The following is a 10,000-nucleotide window of genomic DNA, read 5'->3' as shown; positions in this document are numbered from 1 at the left end:
GCAACTTGTACCAACATATACATCCATGAACGCGTAAGTAGTGTACTTTCCTGATCGGTACACACTGTTGGTGCACGGCATAAGAAAAGAGCTAAAATGGTCAAACTCAATCCATTTCAACAATAGATAGTCGATAGTAGCTGTGCCGATGAAGTAGGGCACGATGCAAGTTAATGTTGTTTAATGAATAACATGTCCGCCATACATTTCAGTACAAAATTGCTCGGTCAGACCTACAAAGTGCTATATCTCGAATACGAGGCGTCGGACTGGGGGTTGTAGAACAATTTTAAGTTCGTCTAATGATTCTACATCCGATTCTGGATAGCGGTTTTTGACCACTTTTCAATATTTTGTGACACCCCGAACCTAGGGGCAGCTCCTAGCTTTTTCAAAAATGTGCACCGAACGGGCCGGAGAGCTCGTGTGGCTCAAAACATGTTTTTCGCTAAAACACCTCAAAACGTGTAAGGAACGCACCCTAGATGATGAAAAGTGCAATCAGAATGTCAATCGACAACTTTGTTGGGGGTACCATTTTTACTCTACGGGCCAGTAGCTTAGGCGCGCCAACAGCGCTTTCCTTTCGGGTTCCCATTTTTTGCCCTCCTGGGATTATGATCATTTGTTCATTGCCTACTATAGGAGGGTACCTTGCTACGAGGTCAAACATGAAGATTGCACCAAATCGTAGTTTTTACCTCTATTTAGTCGTAGGAGCATGGTTTGCAGTGGCAGTGGGTCATTAAGCCCCCGTTTGGGTCATACGTCCCCTCCGCGATAAAAATCGTCGTATGCCTATAGTCCGAACTAATGAAGCAAAAGTGGTGTCTGGTGGGCTCTGCCGATGATTTTAACCTATGATTTTGAGCTTCCACCCTATCAAAACGTTCCCTGGAGCAGTACATCACGGGTCTACGGACCCAAAGACTTCGTCGTGATGGTTTCTAGTAAAAAAGTTGTAACAGCTAAGGGTTTTGAATACGCGTATATTAACCATTGCTTGAAACTAAGCTTCGTTGTCTTTAAACTCTGCAAGACCAATCGAACTTCTTAGGAAACCCGAAGGATTCACGCTAAGCTCGATGAGCTATAATGGGTAGTGGTGCATGATCTGGTGTTCCTTGGATCTAATCCAATGAATAAATTTATGAGGGTATATATGGTGCAGGGCACAAAGCGTGATGAAACCGGGTCTCCCTACCAAATGTGGCATATTTTTCCCTGAGAGCGAAGCTCAGACCCACGTAGGGGAGAGCGAAGTGGAACTTAAATGTTCTATGCAGCAAATGTTCGCCATGCGGATAAACAAGTTGGAATAGTTCAATGTAGTGTAATGCAAACACGAATCGCAAATAACGATACGGGACCCAGAAGCAATTCTGCGGATCCCTCGGGGAGTGGTGAGTTGATATAAATTAGAGGTGAAAGTCCAAGTTGTTCAAGCTCCGGCTCGGCAGCCGATACGAGGTTCCTGTTGGGCTTTGTACATCGCGCAGAGGCGCCGTTCGGTTCTAACAATGATTCCCGCCACCATGTTCCATGCGTGCAGAGATCCGTTAGAGCTCGTTCAATGTGTCCCGCCGTGATTACGAAAAAGTCCAACAGTTGACCAAGTTGGGGTGCGTCAAGTAAACGCGCAGAGATGCCGTTCGGTTTAGAGCAATGTCTCCCGTATCACGTTGGAGTTCTTCCACTAGTGCAGAGATCGCTGAACCGTTCAATGTGTCCCGTCGTGGTGTGCTTGTACCGAACACTTAGGATACACCATGCTTTGTTGGTTTGGGATAGGAGTGGTCGCGCAACTGCCTCCACGCCGCAAAGTGCCAGTTCGGATTGAAGGTCAACTTTAGCCGTTCAATGCATCAGTCGGTGGGTGTTCAGATGGCATCACAACTTCCCCTAGGTGCTTAAGTTGGTTGGGTTGTAAAACATGTGCACATGCGCAGAGTATCGTGCGTACTAGCAAAGTCTCCCGTCACGGTGGTTATGAATGAGTTCCATTCAGTGCAGAGAGATCGTTAGTGCGTGCAATGTGTACCAGTCGATGTGTCGTACCGGAATACAACCCCGCTTAGAGGCCCGTCGCTCGAAGAGGACAAGCAAGAGTGCGCAGAGTGCCGTACTGGCCTAGCAATGTCTCCAGACAGACGTAGGAACACCCGACGCAGTGCAGAGAGTAGATCCGCTAGCCGTGTGCAATGCATCCGACGTTGTCTGCTTGTGCAGTCTATCGAGTGGCGCCAACGACGCTCCGGCGTCACAGAACAAATCTCGGTGGTCACGGGGGCGCCTCGCGTGATCAAGAGTGTAGTTCGTGTTCAAGCAATTGACTCGAATTCTGGTTGATCCTACCAGTGATATACGCTCGTCTCAAAGGTTAAGCCATGCATGTCTAAGTACAAGCTTCCTAGAAAGTGAAACCGCATAAGGCTCAGTATAACAGCTATAATTTACAAGATCCTCATCCAAACAGTTACTTGGATAACTGTGGAAAAGCCAGAGCTAATACATGCATTATGCCGGGACTGTTGGCCTCCGGGTCGGCGGAACTGGTGCACTTATTAGTTAAACCAATCGCCTCCGGGCGCTTTGAGTTGAAATCTGGATAAGGATGCCGATCGTACGGTCGCTTGCGACTGACGACAGATCTTTCAAATGTCTGCCCTATCAACTATTGATGGTAGTGTAGAGGACTACCATGGTTGCGACGGGTAACGGGGAATCAGGGTTCGATTCCGGAGAGGGAGCCTGAGAAATGGCTACCACATCCAAGGAAGGCAGCAGGCGCGTAAATTACCCAATCCCGGCACGGGGAGGTAGTGACGAGAAATAACAATATGGACCTCTCTAACGATGGTCCATAATTGGAATGAGTTGAGCATAAATCCTTTTGCAAGGATCAAGTGGAGGGCAAGTCTGGTGCCAGCAGCCGCGGTAATTCCAGCTCCACTAGCGTATATTAAAGTTGTTGCGGTTAAAACGTTCGAAGTTGATACCCCGTCCAGACTCGCGTCCGTCGCGGGCGCCCGGCCTCTCGGTTGGGACCGTCCGTGTACGCGCTCGCGGCTGCGACTCACAATGGTGTACCTGGGCGTTCTACTCCGTGACGGGTCAGGACTTGTCGCCGCGACCTCGTCGGTCAAGGTCTTGTTCGACCCAGCTTCATGGTGCCCGGGAACTCTCGTTTACCTTGAACAAATTAGAGTGCTCAAAGCAGGCTAGTTCAAAGCGTCCGGTCCTCCGGGGCCGGCGTTGGCCGAGAATAATTTTGCATGGAATAATGGAACATGACCTCGGTCTGAGTGGTTTCGTTGGTTTGTAATAGACCAAGAGGTAATGATTAACAGAAGTAGTCGGGGCATTGGTATTACGGCGCGAGAGGTGAAATTCGTAGACCGTCGTAGGACCCACAGAAGCGAAAGCGTTTGCCAAGGATGCTTTCATTAATCAAGAACGAAAGTTAGAGGATCGAAGGCGATTAGATACCGCCCTAGTTCTAACCGTAAACGATGCCAATTAGCAATTGGGAGACGCTACCTACCTTCGGTGCTCTCAGTAGCTTCCGGGAAACCAAAATCGGGTTCCGGGGGAAGTATGGTTGCAAAGTTGAAACTTAAAGGAATTGACGGAAGGGCACCACAAGAAGTGGAGCTTGCAGCGTGTGACACTTCAAAGCGAGCAGACCTGCCTCCACGTAGCTCCGGGTGAAAGTTAAAAAAGTGCATGTAAAATGCAATATAACCAAACAAATTGTGGATATTCTCGTAGATGAGTGCAAAACCAAACTATGTGTGTGAAATTCAGTTCAAAATAAGTGGAAATAAACGATATAAAAGTGATTAATAGTTCCGTGACGTCACACCATACGTTTGTATGGGGAAAGCTTTGCGCTCCAAAAACACAGGTGTACTTTATATATTTCGGAAAGTAAAAGTGATAAGGTGATAGATCTCGCCGAGATCTGTACAGTGACGGTTTTCCCGTGAAGAAATATCAAGCGGAAAGTGTTTTAAAGTGCATAGAAAAGTTTTTGAATTTGGAATCGGTGGCGTGGGTAAAATGGCAGCGGCCCGTGAAAATTTTTAATTTTCGGGTTGGGCCAGTTTGTTCAAAGTGACAAGTCTTGACAACCGCCTGACAACGATCGGCGCCGCCATTTTCGCCGTCGTCGAATTGTCAGATCGATACGGTGAAACATTTCAAGAACTAGTTTAAAAGGTCCGTTGAAAGTGCAGTGGAACAAGAAAATTATCGTGAAAGTTTTCAAGATTTTTCAAAAAGGCGTTGAGAGTGAAATCGTGGTGAAGTGTTCGAAATATTTCTGATCGTTAATTTCAAAACCGGCCGTTGGTGAACTTTTCGGGGCCGCTCTTGAATTTAACGGCCAAGTGAGTGAAAAGCTTCGGCGAGGCGGAAGACGGCCGTTTAGAGTGTAGTGTGTGGATTCAAAAGTGCATGGACACACGTTTCTGCTAGTTTATGGTGTATTATTGAAGTGTTGAAGTGTCGGGCACAAGTGCTCAGAAAAAATTGAAACGGCGGTTATCGGAGGAAATACAGCGGCACACAACAGCGAAGTTTTGCAGCGGCACGTTCAAGTTGTAGCGGTGGGACAGAGGTTTCGCTACTCGCTTAGCGAAGACACGAACCAGCCAACGTGTCGCCACATATGCTGAAAAGATAACGGGTCACGCCATCTGTTGGCAATAAGATCAGCCAAGACAAAAACCATCGACGGGGTTGCGTGGTGTCATCTATCTTCGGCTAGGAGAAGAAGAAATCGCTGCCATCTGCAATTGGATAATGCAGGCTGGAAGCTCAAGCCAGGGCGACCGGCCTTAAAATAAATAAAAGCTCGCTCAGCGAAACTAATGGTTGCGAAACATTAAGAAGCATGGATCGCAATTTAAGGCCACGGCTGACGTCTGTGGACTGTAGCTTGGGGGCAGTCCCGAAAAGACTGTAACGTCGTCCAAGATCGACACTGGGCGTACGTCCCTGGCTACACGGACAAACGAGGAAAGCGAGATTCGTTTGCACCTTATGTTGCAGGCGGAGAAGGCCGAAAAGGCCGAACTGCTAAAGACGGTGGCAAGTCTCCAGGCAACAGTGGAGGGCCTGCAAAAGCAGCTGGCGGACGCTCTGCAGGCCAGGTTATCCGCTGAAGCGGAAGCAAAAAAGGAGCGCGATGCCATGCTGGCTGAGATCCGGGACCTGGGGCAGCAACTGCGCCAGGAGCTCTCCTGGCAACGCGGCATGCAGCAACAGCAGCAACCGCAACCTGGCCCATCTATGATGGCGGCGGTATCCTCGTGGGCCCCAGGAGTCGACGGAGGAAAACAATCGGCAGTTGGAGCAGCCCAGCTTCGCCGATGTTGTTCGCCGCAGATACCGCGGAATGGCCAAGGGAAGCCCGGCCACCCCTCAGCAGCAGCAGCAGCAGCAGCAACAACATCAGCGGCAGCAGCAGCAGCAGCAGCAACAGCAGCAGCAGCAGCAGCAGCAACAACATCAGCGACAGCAGCAGCAGCGACAGCCGCAACAACAGCAGCAGCAGCGCCAGCCACAGCGACAGGCGGTCGCAGGCACGCAGCAGCAACAGCGTCGGCAGCAGCAACAACAGCAGCAGCAACAACAGCAGCAGCAACAACACCAGCAGCGGCCAACTGCTGTACAGGCGCAGCGTAACGAACAGTTGCGCCAGGAGCGACGGCGTCCAGCACGCCCTCGGCAGGACCAGCTCATCTTTGAGCCGGCCGAGGGCTGCTCTTACAAGGCGCTCTTCGAAAAGATCCGCCTGAATCAGCGCCTGGCGGAGGAAAACAAGCACGTGCATCAGGGCTACCGCACGACCCGCGACTTCCTTCGCCTTACACTCAAAAGGATGCAGATGCCGCTGTGCTGCTGCAGCGCATCCAGGAGGAGGTCGGTGATTTGGCCACTGGCCGGATCATCACGGAGATGGCCGAGGTGATGATTACCGGCATCGACATGTTGGCCACAAAGAGGATGTGGAACGCGGTCTGCAGCGGGCGCTGGAACGCACAGTAGTTGCAGCAACCACGTCCCTGTGGGAGCGTCGTGATGGGACGCAGCGTGCCCGTGTCCGACTTCCACGGAGGGACGCTGACCTTCTGGCGGACAAACGTATCCTTGTTGGATACTCGGCGTGCCTGGTGCGCAGCGCGCCAAAACAGCAGCGAAGCGCGGTTCGCTGTTTCCGCTGCTTGGAGCGTGGACACACCACTGCAGACTGCGCCGGCGTGGATCGTTCCGGCCTATGCCTGCGCTGCGGAGCCACGGATCATCGCGCGGCATCATGCACCTGCGATCCGAAGTGCATCGTTTGTGGCGGCCCACACCGCATCGCCGCCCCCATGTGCCCAGGCCCGCAACCACAATGCTGAACGTCCTGCAGTTCAACGCCAACCATTGCGAGAACGCCCAGGACCTGGCGTTGCATGTGTTGACCACCGAGGGTCTTGACGTTCTGCTCTTGTCCGAGCCCTATTGCGTACCGCGCAATAACGGCAATTGGGTAACGGACGAGAGTAAGACGGTTGCCATCGTCGTCAACGGCAACCGGCTGCCGATACAGCGTATCAGGCACCGTCAGACCCTCGGCGTGGTTGCGGCCGACGTCGGTGGAATCGCTGTGGTGAGCTGCTATGTGTCGCCGCAGACAGGAGTCCCAGAGTTCCGGAGCACTATGGAAAAGATCGACCTGATCGTCCGCGGGTGCAGCCGGGTTCTCCTGGCCGGCGATTTCAACGCCATGCACCTGGACTGGGGAAGCAGCAGGACTTGCCCGAAGGGCTTGGAGCTTCTCCAGTTGGCGGACAACCTCGGGCTGGTGCTACTGAACAAGGCAGACTGTCTGCCAACGTTCAAGGGAACCGAGCGGACACAACTCGGTTTCCGCCCAGCCGACCGGACGTTACGTTCGCCAGTAGTGTGATCAGCCGTCTCGACCCGCGCGAGGACAGCGCCCGAGGCTGGCGCGTTCCCGACGTGGTAACGCTCAGTGATCACCGTTACGTCCGGTACGAGGTTGGCGTGAGTCCACCATCATCGAGGATCGGGCAGCACGGCGTGGACAGCGCCCGGCCCGCGTAAGCAATGCCGGTACGCGCTGGAAGACCAGTCAGTTTGACTCCCAGCTTTTCGGGAAAGCGCTGGCCATGACTGGGTTCGCCCGTCAAGCTAACAGCGTCGAAAGCTTGGTCGAGTCGCTGACCAGCGTCTGCGACGAGACGATGTCGCGGGTCTTCCCAGCGCAGGACCACACAGGTCGGCCAGCTTACTGGTGGACTCCGACGATCCAGACGATGATCGAAGAACTCTCCAGAAAGGAGCAAATGGCGATGAGGACCATTCCGCCCAACGAACAGCTCCAAACGGAACTCTTAGCTGCCAGAGAGAGCCTTCGGAAGGCTATTCGTTCGAGTAAGAACGAGGCGTTCGACCGGTTCTTGCTGTCGATCAGGGAGGATGAAACCGGAAACTTTTTCCGGAAGGTCTTCCACTGGTTCCAGGCGGCCCGCTCAGCCCCGGAACGCGATCCAGCAGAACTGCGGCGAATTGTCGACGCCTTGTTCCCGGTTCATCCGCCGGTAGAGTGGCCTGATCTCCGAGTTGGCAACATGGCGCCGCTCCGATCGATCGGCCTGACCGAGCTGGATCAAATAGCAGCCAGCATGCACCCGCGGAAGGCTCCTGGGCTTGATGGAGTACCGAACGCCGCCCTTACGGTTGCTCTCAGGCAGCAACCGGAGCCCTTCCGCCGGGTGTTTCAGGAGTGCCTGGACACGTCCTGCTTTCCGCAGCCGTGGAAAAAGCAGCGACTGGTGCTCCTGCCAAAGCCAGGCAAGTCACCGGGCGAGCCGTCGTCATTTCGCCCGATTTGCCTGCTTGACAACACAGGCAAGGCTTTGGAGCGGCTGCTGTTGAACCGGCTCAACGAATATATCGAGGATCCAGAGAGTCCGCAACTGTCTGAGCAGCAGTTCGGATTCCGGCGAGGGCGATCGACTCTGCAGGCCATACAGCAAGTCGTAGACGCGGGACGAAGGGCGAAGTCCTTTGGCAGGACGAACAACCGTGACCGGCGCTGCCTCATGGTTGTGGCCCTGGACGTCCGTAACGCGTTTAACACGGCTAGCTGGCAGAGCATCGCCGAGGCGCTCCAGGCGAAGGGAGTCCCCGTGCAGTTGTGCCGCATACTGCAGGACTACTTCGCCGACAGGGAGCTCACGTACGACACGGCGGACGGGCCGGTTACCCGCCGAGTATCGGCAGGTGTTCCACAGGGGTCTATATTGGGCCCCACATTGTGGAACATCATGTACGACGGTGTGCTAGCCGTAGAGCTCCCTGAGGGCGCCTCCATCGTGGGATTCGCCGATGATCTTGCGATCCTGGCAGCGGGGACAACACCGGAGCACGCAGCAGCGATTGCGGAGGAAGCGGTGGCAGCGGTCAACAGCTGGATGGTGCGGCACAAACTCTCCCTGGCGCCGGAGAAGACGGAGTTGCTGATGGTGTCGAGCAAGCGAAGCGGATACAAAAACATCCCTGTGAACATCTGTGGAGTGGAAGTGCGCTCGAAGCGGTCGATTCGCTACTTGGGGGTCATGCTACACGACCACCTGTCGTGGCGCCCACACGTCGAGATGGTCGCGGACAAGGCCCTCCGTGTGGTGCGAGCATTGCGTGGCGTCATGCGCAACCACAGCGGCCCCCAAGTGAGCAAGCGGAAGCTGCTCGCCGCAGTGGCCGCGTCCATCATCCGCTACGGCGCACCCGTCTGGGCGGAAGCCGTGGACCTGCAGTGGTGCAGGCGGATTCTGGACCGCGTGCAACGGCCCTTGGCCCAGGGCATCACGAGCGCCTTCCACTCCACGAGCTGCGAGGTAGCGGTGGTTTTAGCCGGAGAACTGCCATATCACCTCCTGGTGAAAGAAGACGCCCGCTGCTACAACCGACTGCAGTTAAGCCCGGACAGCAGTCGAGAGGCGATTCGCCAGGAGGAAAGGGAGTCATCGCTGCAGCTGTGGCAGCAACAATGGGACGACGAGGCGGCGCATAACACCAGCCGCTATTTACGTTGGGCCCACCGACAAGTGCCAGACGTGCGCCTGTGGACGGGACGGAAGCACGGGGAGGTAGACTTCTACCTCTCGCAGGTATTGAGTGGACACGCCTTCGTCCACGAATTCCTGCACGTGTTCGGGTTCGCTCCGTCCCCGGACTGTCCCAGGTGCGCAGGGTCGGTCGAGTCGGTGGCCCACGTACTCTTCGAGTGTCCCCGCTTCGCAGATGTTCGGGTGGAGTTACTGCACGGCGTCGACGAGGACAACCTCGGCCGTCGTCTGCTGGAGAGCGCGGAGTCGTGGGACCGCATCCAGCAAGCGGCTCGGCGGATCCTCTCCGTGCTGCAGGAGGACTGGCGGCAGGAGCAGCTTACCTTGGCAGTCGCTGAGGCTGCTCAGCCAGATCCAGCAGCCAGCCCGCCCGAGGACATGGCGGAGGCAGAGCGGAGATTGCTGAGGCGACGAGAGGTGCGCAACCGCAGCGCCCGGCGAATGCGGCAGCGGCGTCGGCAGGAGCGGCTCGGCGAGAACGAGGTCGTTCCGGCAATCATGGCACGCGCAGCGCCAACGACGCAGCGGCAAATGACGCAGTGGAGCCGACAGGGGAGGTCGAGGAGGAGGAGGTTAGCCGTCCAGCGCCAACAATCCCCCCGCGCAGCCGGGGATTGCCTCCCTCCCCACGTACGTTGGAGATGCGGCGACTTCGTCGGAACCACGTGCAACAACTGTACCGGAGAAGGCGTCGGGACGGAGAGCTGGGAGACGTTCCGCAGGGTCGCCAGCGACGCGGAAGAGCCCCACCTTCGGCGGCGGAGATTGAGCAGCGTCGCATCAACAGGCGGAATAGGGAGAGGCAACGGCGGCTGGAGCAACGGCAAGCGGAGGTAGAGGCTCAGCCTCCCCCG

This window comes from Anopheles arabiensis (assembly GCF_016920715.1).
Source record: "Anopheles arabiensis isolate DONGOLA chromosome X unlocalized genomic scaffold, AaraD3 X_pericentromeric_contig0018, whole genome shotgun sequence".
NCBI lineage: Eukaryota > Metazoa > Arthropoda > Insecta > Diptera > Culicidae > Anopheles > Anopheles arabiensis.
The sequence above is the reverse complement of the archived record's forward strand: the minus strand, read 5'-3'. Positions refer to the sequence as shown.